General features: G+C 49.1%; 1 pseudogene; it reads right to left on the bottom strand.

The window, feature by feature from the left end:
* Positions 1-2,945: 2,945 nt before the first annotated feature.
* Positions 2,946-12,587, bottom strand: part of LOC101655350 — a 10,761-nt pseudogene continuing 1,119 nt past the window's right edge.

Here is a 12,587-nt window from a genome sequence, read left to right as displayed (position 1 = left end):
GAAACACCTAGTTCCAATTCGTCATCCTTCCAGCCCCATGGCACCCTCGAACAATCTACCTTCAGCCTCGTGTTCTTCCCCTGTTTTGATTTTGGGCTTGACCATGTGATTTGCTTTGGCCAGTGGGATGCTAGGAGACATGAACCTCGTGGGAACTTGAAATGTATTTGTGTGGTGGGTTTTGTGCTCTTGCGTGCTGCTGTTGATAAGTGGTGAACATGCCCCACATTGAGTCAGAGGCCCATTGTCCCAGAAGAAGGAGAGCCACACAGACCACTGTGCACGTCGAAATGTTCTTTCGGGCAACTGGTGTGAACCTCACTGGTGAGCTCCATCAAGACTGGACTAGTTCTGCCGAGCTCCGCAGACACACCTGCTGTTGTAAGTCACTGAATTTAGGCATGGTCCACTCCACAACGTGGCGGTAGCGCTAACCAGGTACACTGAAGCAGAGCAGGTGAGAGGGAGAGTTGGCAGGGACTAGTCAGGAGAGGTGGCAGGGAGTTTGATTGGGTCGTCTTTGAAGAGTTTTACTGGATGGGTCTGGAGTACAGAGAGGGATTCTTGATCCTATTGTAAAGACCCAGAGAATCTAAGCAAGTTGGTCAATATCATAGGGAATGTGAAGAGACTGAGTAATATCAGCCTCGGATTGATCTGAGCTCAAAGCTCTGAGGATTTTACAAATGGCTGACAGGATATCCCCTAACATGACCACTACAATGGGTCTTTCAATACCCTTTGCCCCACTCCTCTGGATCATGTTCATTTGTCTTAGTTGCTTGTCTCCAAGCTTGTTGGTGCCTTTTCTGCCCCATCTTTCCCTTCCTTTTGGAGAGCCTCCACTTGGGACGGCTCTGCTCTCACGGTCCCGCACATTCTACCAGCCCCAGCTGCCCTCGCTGCCTCTCGGGGCCACCCTCCCAACCCCCCGCCAACCCGTGGCCAGCGTCCTGGCCCTGTGATGTCACTGATGTCACGTCAGGATGGCGATGCCAACAACCGCAGGCAGTCTTCAGCAGACGTCCTACCTGGTGCCTCTCTCCCTCCCGCTGGGCTCCCCAATGGGTCCAAGCACACGGGGTTGAGGCACAGGTTGTGCAGTCAATAAGGGGAGCATGGGTTTAGGAGATCACAGACTCAAGTTCAAAGCTCAGTCCGGGTGCTTAGCAGCTAACTTACCTTGGGCAAGTTACTCCATATTTTTCCCTGAGCCTCAGTGACTTCATTTGTAGAAAAGGAATAGAGGGTGAACTAAGTTAGAGTCCACAAACTGGGAACCATCATAGTTGTTGAGTGGAAGACCCTATGACGTCGTTGGGGCCCCACGGCTCTGTGGTCAGTCGTCGTAGCCAGCCCTTCCTGCCTTCCTGCCACTTGCTCCTGTTGCTCATCAATATGCCCCATTCCCGGCCCCCTTCCGGCTAATTTCCACCAGTGCCCCACTCTGTAGACCACCTTCACTCATCCTTTTCTGTGCAGATCAAGGTCAGCATTTGTGGGGTCCTTCTAGCTCCTTCCATGCCACCCTGTGTTCTCACCCATACCCCTGTAGTGTGAGGTTAGGGGATCCATCCTCTTGGCCCAGGTCTCCCTACCTGTGGTAGTTACATAATTCCATGTCAACTTGCTACCTAGAGTGAAGGGCTGGGTGTGACCCTTCTCATGTGGACTCTGGGGACTTCCTCTTTTTCTCCTGGGAGGCAGGCCACACTCTCTCTGCTTGACCTTCCTGATGAGGAGCCACACTCAGAGAGTGGGGGAGTCAGCGCGGAGACGCTTCTACCGGCAATGGATCCACAAGACTTTGCACCCACCGGCTTGTGATCTTCCTGCATCCGGCACCATTGCATGTACTGTGTGAGTTTGAAGGGGAATTTATGGACTAGTATTGGACATCTGGGCTAATATCAGACTTATGGACTTGATCTGGACTGGGCTGGGGTGTTTCCTCAATACACAATTACTCTTTGATATTAGGCTCTTTCTTATAAATAGACGAATGTTTCTGGATTTGTTTCTCTGGTGAACCGGACTAACACATGACCCTTTCCAGGAGTGCCCTGGATCCCATTTCCCCTGTTGCCCCAAGGCCCTTCTCTCTCACTTCACGCCTTAGGTTTTCATCTTCCATTCACTTGTCTATTCTCCAGCTGTGGACTGAGCCTGGCTCTGCCTCTTTGCTCACTGTTTTCCCAACACCAACAAGGAAATCCCTGTCAGTGCCTCTTAAGTGCTTGCTACTTCTCACCTTCCCGTCACAGCCATGCTCTAAAAGGCTTACAAACATTTCCTGCTGCCTCGCCTTCTTGCTCCCTCCCCGACTTCAGAAGGATGCTATCTCCCCCTGAAGCAGTGGTTCTCCACCTTCCTCATGCTGCGACCCTTTCATACAGCTCCTCATGTTGTGGGGACCCCCCAACTATCACATTATTTTTGTTGCTACTGCATCACTGTCATTTTGCTACTGTTATGACTTGGGCGACTCCTGTGAAAGGGTCGTTCGACCCCCAAAGGGGTCGTGACCCACAGGTTGAGAACCGCTGCTCTGAAGCCACTCTTGTCAAGGCCACCAGTGACCCCCTCTCAAGCCCGATGACTCATCCCAGGCCACATCTCCCTAGATCTCTCAGCAGCACTGCCAACCGCTTTGCTCTTTGACAAGCTCTGTCTTGTTTGCAACATCGGCTTGGTCCACCGGTCCCTGTCTCAGGTTCCTGAGTTTCCCTCCGGGTTCAGTCTCTGCCCCCCTCTCTCCTCTCTCCTCGGGAATCACAAGGTCTCAGCGACTGGCTGACCCTGCGCTGTCTTCCTTATCCGTGCCTTGTTCCTCGACCTCACCCCAGTGCCAGCAGAGGAGTTAGGGGTTCCTAGACTCACCCTCCGGCCTTCCCCAAACCTACGCTGCCATCTGCGCTCCACCCGCAAAGCAGCGGCGCCTTTCCTCACAGTTCGTAGGTCATGGAGTTCATCTCTATCTCCAGCGTGTCATCAGCTGTCAAGTCCTGGGAAGATTAGCTTCCCAAGAGACCGGGCCGAGTCTCCACCTTCCGGGATCCACCCGCCTTCTAGACAGGCAGGCCCCGTCACATGGCTCCCTGATCCTCTGTGCGTCTCCCAGAAAGTCCTCCACCACACAGGGCAACACGCTGCCGTGACACTGGTTTCTATAAGGAAACTACATTCTCCTTGGGAGCAGGGATGGGGAGACTTCGTCTTGCTTATGTGGAACACTGACACGCCAGCAGGGGCCAACCCCCAGGAAAGAATGGTCAGGTCACAAAAGTCAGCCAAAACACGGGAAGCCCCAGGGAGGTGGATTGACACCAGAGCCCAGACACTGGGATTTAGCTTTGGGTGACCCCACAGCAGGCCAAGCTTCGTTCTGTTCTACGGACACAGTCACCACGAAGCATGGCAGACTCAGCGCAGCTAACAACAAGGCACCTACTCCATTGCCTCCTGTAAGCTCCCTGGGGGCAGAGATGGTCTCTGTCCTTGTTTCCTCTGAACCCCCGGTACCTGGCACGAGGAGTCACACAGGTGGAGAACGCACTAAGTACTTGTGGGGTGCATGGACAGGCCTGGGAAAGAATTCTAGATTGGAGTGGAGCAAAGGCCTGGTGTTTGGTCCACACATAATCTCAAAACCAAACCAAACTCACCACCATCGAGCCCACGCCAACTCATAGGGACCCTGCAGGACAGGATAGACCTGCCCATGAGGGTTTCTGTGTTAGTCTGAGTAGATTAGAGAAACAAATCCATGGACACACATATGTGTATAAGAAAGAGATTTATGTACAAGAGCAATTGAACCTTGAGAAAACATCCCAGCCCAGTCCAGATTAAGGCCATAAGGCCAATATTAGCCCATATGTCCAATACCAGTCTATAAATTCTTCTTCAGACTCAGGAAATACATGCAATGATGCTGAATGTAGATCACAGGCCAGTGGGTAGAAAGTCCTTGGATCCAGTGGCATTGGAAACATCTCAGTGCTGGCAGGGGTCTCTGCATCAGGGTGGGTCCATGTGCCTTGTCTGCTGCTATGTCTCCTTGGGTGTAGCAGAGAGAGAGAGGTGTCTTCCGCCTCCAAGGAGGAAGTACCAGATTTCCCAGAATTCTCAGGAGAAGGCCATGCCCACAGAAGTCTCATTGGGTATCTCTAGATTGACAGCCTAGACACCACCCCTACACTCTTAATCCTCAAATTGACACCAGATTAGGTGACTACCACATTTTCATAGACTGCAGGTCTTTACCAGAGGAGCAAGCCCACCTTTTTCCCTCAGAGCACCTGGTGGTTTTGAACTGCTGACGCTGCGGTTAGCAGCCCAGCTCACAATCACGATGCCACCAAAATAGAATGCATCCCAACCTCCGGACTCCCTTGCCCAGGCCTCCCCATCAAAGCCTCTACACTTGGTGGCTACTGAGCATTTTGTTCTATTGACAGGAGGCAATGCAGCTACAACTCCTTAATCACCTCTCCACAAACATGGGAGCCTCATTAATCCCGGTGAGTTGATGATCTATTGTTCCCTGTCCAGGTCTCTGGTGGAATGATCTTTCATGGCAGAGCCCAAAGCACCCGTGGCCAAGAGCAGCCCTCCCCAACTCGTGCAGCCATTCACATCACCTGGGGACTCCCGGTACATCTATGAGAAGGGACTGTTATTCTCTCTGTTTTACAAATAAGGAAACCGAAGCATGCGGAGGATACATGATTTTCCCAAGTTCACACAGCTGACAATGCCAAAATCTACTTCCAAATGGACTTAGCCACACAAGCCACCAAATTGTGTACAACACTCATGAATCGACCATACCAGTTACCCCAGTACCACGACCAACACGACCCCAGGCCTTGAAGCTGGTGTCCCTGGTAATGGTTCTTGGCCTAGTGGAACCCACGGCCTGGCTGGAGGCCGGGACCAATTCTCCATGAGATCAGGACCCTGCTCTACCCGATGAGCAGAGGTTTAAGGAGTTTAATACTACCCATTGCTGCAGGGGAAATAGGTGCTCTTGTGCACTGTTGGTCGTGGTACTGGGGTAACTGGTATGGTCGATTCATGAGTGTTGTACACAATTTGGTGGCTTGTGTGGCTAAGTCCATTTGGAAGTAGATTTTGGCATTGTCAGCTGTGTGAACTTGGGAAAATCATGTATCCTCCGCATGCTTCGGTTTCCTTATTTGTAAAACAGAGAGAATAACAGTCCCTTCTCATAGATGTACCGTGAGTCCCCAGGTGATGTGAATGGCTAAGGGCTGGACTATTCCCTGAAGGTTGAGGGTTCGCATCTACCTAGAAGCTCCTCTGGAGTAAAGCCTGGCGACCTTCTCCTCAGCCAGGTCGCAGTTCTCCTGTACACACAAGGGGCAGGGTTGCCATGACTGGCGTGGACTAGACAGCCAGCCGCCCAAGATGATAAACCTGAACCACACCAAACGACTGCCTGGATGCAATTCTGATTCATAGAGACCCTACAGGCCAGGAAGAGCTGCCCTGTGGGGTTCTGAGAGTGTAACTCTTCATGTAGCGTTGCCGTTCTCCCACGGAGCGCCTACGGGGTTTGCACTGCAGAGCTGGCTTAACCCACGGTTCCACCAACTCGATAATGTAAGTTTCTTAGACCAACAGTTTAGTGGGAAAATATAAAGGCCTGTTTTGGGCCATCTTTTACTTGAATTGGAACATGTTAGAACAGTGGTTCTCAACCTGTGGGTCTCGACCCCTTTGGGGGTCAAACGACCCTTTCACAGGGGTCACCTAAGACCATTGGAAAACACATAAATATTTCACAATATATAATTACATATTGCTTTGTGATTAATCACTCTGCTTTAATTATGTTTAATTATGTTCAATTTGTAACAATGAAAATATATCCTGTATATCAGATATTTACATTACTATTCATCACAGTAGCAAAATGACAGTGATGAAGTAGCAAGGAAAATAATTTTATGGTTGGGGGTCACCACAACATGAGGAACTGTATTAAAAGGTCAATGCATTAGGGAGGTTGAGAGCCACTGTGTTGGAAGCTCCTCTCCTCCCTAACCTAGAGCCACAGGGTTGTTATGGAAACCAAAGGGTGGAAGAGCAGGGTACATTGACTCCTTTCTGGCCAGTGGGCACTCTTTAAAAGAGGGACTCAAATTCTCCGGACTCTGCCTCGATGCCTGGCTGAATTGCTGCCTTAATGACCAGCAGTAGACGTCAAGAACTTCTGATTTTGCTTCTGATGTTTGTCACTGTTTCTCTCAGCGTCACTTTCACCATCCGTGAAATGAGGCAGTTGGCCTGTAAGGAGAATGGGTTTTATTTCGCACGCCACTTTACGTGCAGAGACCTGGATTGAGAAAGATTCTGAAGCTGTATTTAGGCTTGATGGGAAAGTATGCCTGTGATTGATTATTAATGTCTGCAATGGGCGTGGGATGGAGAGATAGTAAGTGCTATGGGTGTTTTGTCTTGGCCATCTCTAAGATAGATGCGTCCTTTCTAAGAGACCTCCTTCCTTTTCGATATAAGGCTGTTCAGTGTTCTGAACATTCAAATGAGACTCATTAACAATCTAGATAAAATCTAGGCACCAGTCCCAAGAAGCCCTAATTCACTGTGCTTCAATATTAACTGAATTCAAGAGAGAGAAGCCCCAAAGGCTTTCTTACCAGTTACTTATAAAGTATGCTGGCAGTCACAAGAAGAGAAAAGATACTTTCACTCCAGAGGGTGGAGTCCAGAGTGGAAATGAGAAGGATATGAGGTCAGGGACTAGCCTGGGAAGAGGTTGGAACTGTGAGCGAGGGAGGCCTACAGAAGACTGGCCTGGGAGGGTTACCTGTGAGTTTTGTGGTCTGAGGATGTAAGCTGGGCTGGATCAGAAGCAGGCAATGAAATCAGGGCATCCTACTTTACAAGTATTCCTAGGGTTGTCTCAGCCCAGAACAGGATACAGCAGTGGGCCTGGGATAGAGGGGGCTCTGTTCTGGGAAGTCCTCCTTGTAGACCCAGCCCAAGGTTCTGGCCATATTGGCCACATTCGCAGCAGCGCTTTTTCAGGGACATAGGGATAGACAGGTGACAGAGGCCAAGTGCAATTGTCTGGGGCGCGGATGCTGCCTTGAGGTTAGAAGCTATAAAAGTGAAGTGGAAGGAGACTTTCTGGAGATTGGTACTGGCTGGGAGATTGGGAGGAGGTGTGATTAGGGAGAGATGAGCAGGGGGGCTCTGTTCCTGGTGGAGCTGGTTTTATTGAAAGGCTTCTGTCCTGGACCCAAGGGTTTCTCCACCCGCAACAGGCAATTTTAGAATCAATAGAGTTCATAAGCACAGAGCTCATCAACAATTAAGCTCATGTAACCATCACTCTCCTTATAAATTCATTGAAAGTTAGAAGAATGGATTTCATTGTTCTTTAAATTTATCGTCTGCTAACTCAATCCAGATTCATTTAGTGACTTAATTGTTTCCATAATCAGGAACTCCTAACTCAACAAAAGTGTCAGAAAATGAAGTGGATAGGTTTTTAAACTTTATTCTGCCAAGTACCTTTTCATCTCTTCATACAATGAGTCCGTTTCTGGGCTCTTACCCCAAACAGACAAGGACCAGGCACAATCTATAGAGCTGTACAGTTGCTGCCCCAAATAGCTACGTAATCAAACAACCCTGCCCTCCTTCATCATGCACTGATTATGTGACATTGTGCAGGTAGCGTAGCCTGTGAAATGGGTACACTGCTCTGTACCTTGCAGTGCAGGTGGCGTTGTCTGACTTGGAAAGGTAATTGTATGTAAAACACGAAGCAGAGTACCTGACACACAACAGGTGCCTAACAAATGGTAGTTATTACTATTTTATTATTGGAGTCAAAGCAAAATTATAGTAATATTTAGTTACAGCAACACCTGGCATCCGTGATAAATGCAGAAACATTAGATATAACAACACGGGGATAATCATACATAGATATAGTGTTGCAATTAGAATCTTACACGCAATAACAGAACCAGCTACAGGAAGTCAGGAAAATATAAATGCAGCAATGGAGCTGTAGTAGCACACGGCGCCAGTTACATAGACACATCGCAACCTCTAGTCACACCAAGGCAGATAAATCACAAGCAAACCCACAGTTGTAACAGTAACCACATAGCCATACATATATATAGTACAGTAATATATAAATAATGTTCTACGACTGGGGAGAAGTTGCTTTCTCCAAGTAGAGTCAGATTAACGATGTGGCTGGATCAGAGCTTTGGGGACCTTCATTTGCTGAGGTGGCAGGATTAAAAGAAGGGGCACATAGCTGCAAATATGCATTAATAGTCAGATCATTGAATATGCAAAATATGAACCTAGGATAACTGGGGATTGTAAAAAATGAAATGAAACATATAAAAATCACTAAGCTAGGCATCAGTGAGCTGAAATGGGTTGTTAGTGACCATCTTGAATCATATGGTCAACTCTACTGCAAATGACAAATGAACGGCGAACAGCATTACATTCGTTATCGAAAAAGCCACTTCAAGATCTGTTCTGAAATACAACACCGATGGTGCTAGGATAATAGCCATACCCTGTCATATAACTATTATCCTAGTTTATGTACAACCACATTCAAAAAAATGAACAGTTTCATTGACATATAATTCACACACACAATTCACTGGTTTAAACATATTCAAAATAACTTTGCAATCATCACCACAATGCATTCCAGAAGTTTCTTCATTCTTTTACTTAATATTATTATTAGCTTTCCATTTCCCACCACGCTCCCTTCCCATAACCTGATAAACTGTTCATCTGGCTACTGTCTCTACAGATTTACCTGTTCTGGATTCCATAGAAAGCAAGCCACGCCCTCCCAGAAAATTCCAACCACCACAACAAAATGAAACAGGAAAAGTTTCAACCAAAAAGAACGCAGATGGATTTGGGGATCCCGCTGTCCCCTTCTCCAGACTGGGCGCTCACAAGTGACGCTCTTGACACCTTCTCTTCATCATATTGGGCTTTGTTATTGCCATCTTCGGATCGCACAGGCTGGTGTGCTGCTTCTGTGTGGACTCAGTTGCCGCCTCACTTAGATGGCTGCTTGTTTGAATGCAAACCTTTAAGACCCCAGCCACTATTCCAATTGATAGCCGGGCACCATCTGCTTGCTTCTCCACGCTTTGTTGTAGCACCCTCGTCTTCAGTGAGCTCTTCATGAAGGCCAGGGGCATATCTTTTTACACTAAAATACATGGACTGTTGACTGTACAGGTTGAAAACGTAAGTGACTGGGCACTATTTTTGCAAACAATAAGGACAGGAGATTGGCCAAAACTTTCAATAAAGCTCATTCACAAAGGCAGAACTATGCTGCTGAACTAAAAAAATGTCATAAAAAAGCAAAAAATATGAAAACAGTAAACATATGCTAGTCATAAGTTGCCATTTATTGGGCACCCTCAAAACAAGAGATTTGAACCAAAGTCCAATGACGTCCAAATCCATAATCTCGGGGCAGTAGTCATCTGCTTCTTCTCACACTAGGGCGCTTCAATCTTCCATTCAGGGGAGTATTTCAGTTCCTTTGATCTGTGATCTGGGTGTCTAAGGCAAAGTCCAGTTTGCTTAGTGGGGTTTTCAAGTCAGCTCCTTGTGGGATAGCCTATGAATAATTGCACAGCCACTGTTCCCAAAGATGAAGAAATAGAAGTTTGTTTTTTTAAACCAACTTCTGCCATCTGAAAGTGACCAAACATGCAATCAAGATGCACCGATAACTACTGGGGATTGGAATGCAAAAGGCCCAGGAGAAGGATCAGAAGTCGGAAAATATGGCCTTGGTGAAACAACGCCAGAGGCCCTCTGACAGAATGCTTCTAGATCGGTCATTTACTCGTTACCAAGCCCCTTTTCCTCCCATCAATAAAATAAATGGAGATTGCACATGGGCCCTCCCGGGATGGAATGTGCAGGAATCCAATTGACCACGTCTGTGGAAGAAGACGCCGGAGAAGCGCCACGTTACCGGTCAGAACAAGGCTGCAGCTCACGTTGGGATGATCCAGCTCATTAAGGATCTTCCTGGGTTTTTGTTTTGCTGCTACCTTCCTACTTCACGAAGCCTGGTGTCCTTCTTTAGGGAGTGGTAGACTGCCCCCTCCTTCTAACATGTACAAACGACAAGATTCAAAGTGAGAAGAGAGATAATTCGCAACTAGAGTGAAATTCTCTATGAGGGACAGATAAGTACAGTAATAGAATTCCTTACTGGAATTGTCCTGCTCAAGTGCAATCACATGGAGAGAGGAATGCGCAGTTCCAGACCTGCAGGAACACGGGTTTCTCCTGTTCTCTTCAGTACACGCCCTGCAGCTGGAGTGCTGACCATTTTTAGGTCATGGCTCTTCTGAGAATCTTACAAAAGCTATGGGCTTTCTCCTCGAATAAAAACCCTCCCAAATGGATTAATAAGTGGCAAAATTCTGCCGTCCACATAGCTCTCGTTCTGGTCTCCTGCTCTCACATTCAAGTGTCCCAGATTCAAGTCCACTGAAGTCCATTCAAGTCCACAGGCAGGCCTAACCCAGACTGCAACCTCAGGCCTCTTCCTGTTGTTTAGAGTCTGATTTGATTTGACTTCTAAGTGACTTAAGCTCCCTTCCTAGTGGAGCAGATCTGCTCTCTGATCACAGTTTTAAGGATACTGGTGAGAGGAGAGAGACTCTTGTTGACTCATCTGATTTTCAGTAAGGAGATCTGGGAAAAGTTCCTCTGGACCAATGTTCTGTAAAGCCCAAAGTGTCAGGTCCAGATAGCCCCTGCATAGGCTGGGTGTTTCTTTGGCACATGGGATTGGCAGCTCCTGCCACCGGGCTGGTGCCTGAGGCAGTAGGGCAGGAGGGACAGCTTCTTAGTGGTCAGACTGACAAGCTTTTTCAAAGTCACACATCTTTGGCCTGGTTTTAGGGTTCAAGTTTGAGATGTACTGTATCAGCTCTGCTTAAGGTAACAGGCATTTATTATTCCTCACGAGTCTGCAGGTCAAGTAGATGGTTCTTCTAATCCAAGCTAGGTGTGGCTGGCTTTGCCTGGTACCCTCATGAATCTATGGTCAATGGTTTGATGTAGGACAGCCTTGGCTCTCCATGTAGTGACTCTCGTCCCCCAGGAGGCCTTTCTTACATGGCAAGTGGCGGGATTCCAAGAGAAAGAGCAGGTGTGTACAAGCTTCTTCTTCTTTTTTTGTTTCCAGAAGAGAAATTTAATCTAATTTACAGACTTCTAGGTACATCAATAACCAAAAGGTGGCCACTGGAAAAAGTTAAAAGGTCAATCTGCCTTCCTGGTGTTTACCTGGCCCAGGATTGCAAAATAAAAAGATCAACGTTCCTTATTTTCTACACAAAACACCTTTTTTAAAAAGTGAAAATTCTAGGGAGCTATACATAGAGAGCAACAGTGAAAAGGTAAGAAGGGGGGGACTGGGCATAGGGGAGGAGTCTCACGCCCCACCACCCAGGGGCCCGAGGCTCTGGGTGGGGGTGGGGTGGGCCTGGAGATGGCAGGACACAGCTGTCAGCTCTGGGCTCTTCCCAGCTGGGAAGGCCTTATGGGAGGGGGTAGGCCAATGAGGGTTTCCGTGGCATTGTGGGCTCAGTGGGGGCCTCCTGATCCCTGAGGGCGGGTGTGTGTGTGTGTGTGTGTGTGTGTGTGTGTGTGTGTGTGTGTGGCCAGCCGAGGGAGCATGGCTTCCCCTGAGCAAGCACCATGGCATGACGGGGCTGCCTGACGCGGAAACTGGGGGGCTGTTGTAGATCACCAGCCTCATCACCACCCCGGGCTGCAGCTGTGTCCGGGGGGGAAGGGCTTGTCTGCGTTCGAATTTGTTGATGTACTGTCGCTGATGCTCCTCGGCCTTCACCAGGCCTGGCGGGCTGGCTGCCAGAGGCCATTCCACACCATCAGCCGCCCGGCCGGCTTCCAAGCCCAGCTCACCCCCAGTGCTTCGGCCAACCATGGCCAAACCGCCGGGCGCTAGCCCGAGGGCCAGCCTCTTGTCACTGTCGCGGCCATGGCCTGCGCTGCGGAACTTCTTGGTGAAGGGGCGGCCACCCTGAATGTAGCTGCGGTAGGCGCCCACCTTCTGGGGCCGGTGTTTGATCCACTCGCTCAGCGTCTCGATGGGCGAGCCATTGACGCACCACTCAGTCACGCCGAACTGCCTCAGGTGCGCCCGTGCATGGCTGGCCAGGGCCTTGCGGTTTTCGAAATAGAGACCACACAGCTCGCAGCAGGCCTCGGTGGCTGCAGGTGAAGGGGTGCTACTGAGCCACAGCCCAGAGGAGCCCTGAGGACCCCGACACCTGGCCATAGGCCAGGGGCCAATCCCGCCTTTCGTGGGGCCTCCCCACTGGGCCACTGCCTGGGGCCAGTGTGTGCCCCGCGTGGCCCTTCCCACCCACCGCTTACAGGAGTGGGAGGTCTTCTCATGGAGGGTCTTGGTCTTGAAGGGCAGTTCAGTCTGGATGTAGGTCTTGGCCTTGACCTCCGCAGGGAGGAGGCGG

This window comes from Echinops telfairi, unplaced genomic scaffold (assembly GCF_000313985.2).
Source record: "Echinops telfairi isolate 266 unplaced genomic scaffold, ASM31398v2 ScPeMD7_7457;HRSCAF=8495, whole genome shotgun sequence".
Taxonomy (NCBI): domain Eukaryota; kingdom Metazoa; phylum Chordata; class Mammalia; order Afrosoricida; family Tenrecidae; genus Echinops; species Echinops telfairi.
Note: the sequence above shows the minus strand (reverse complement) of the source record. Positions and strands in the feature narration are given on the sequence as shown.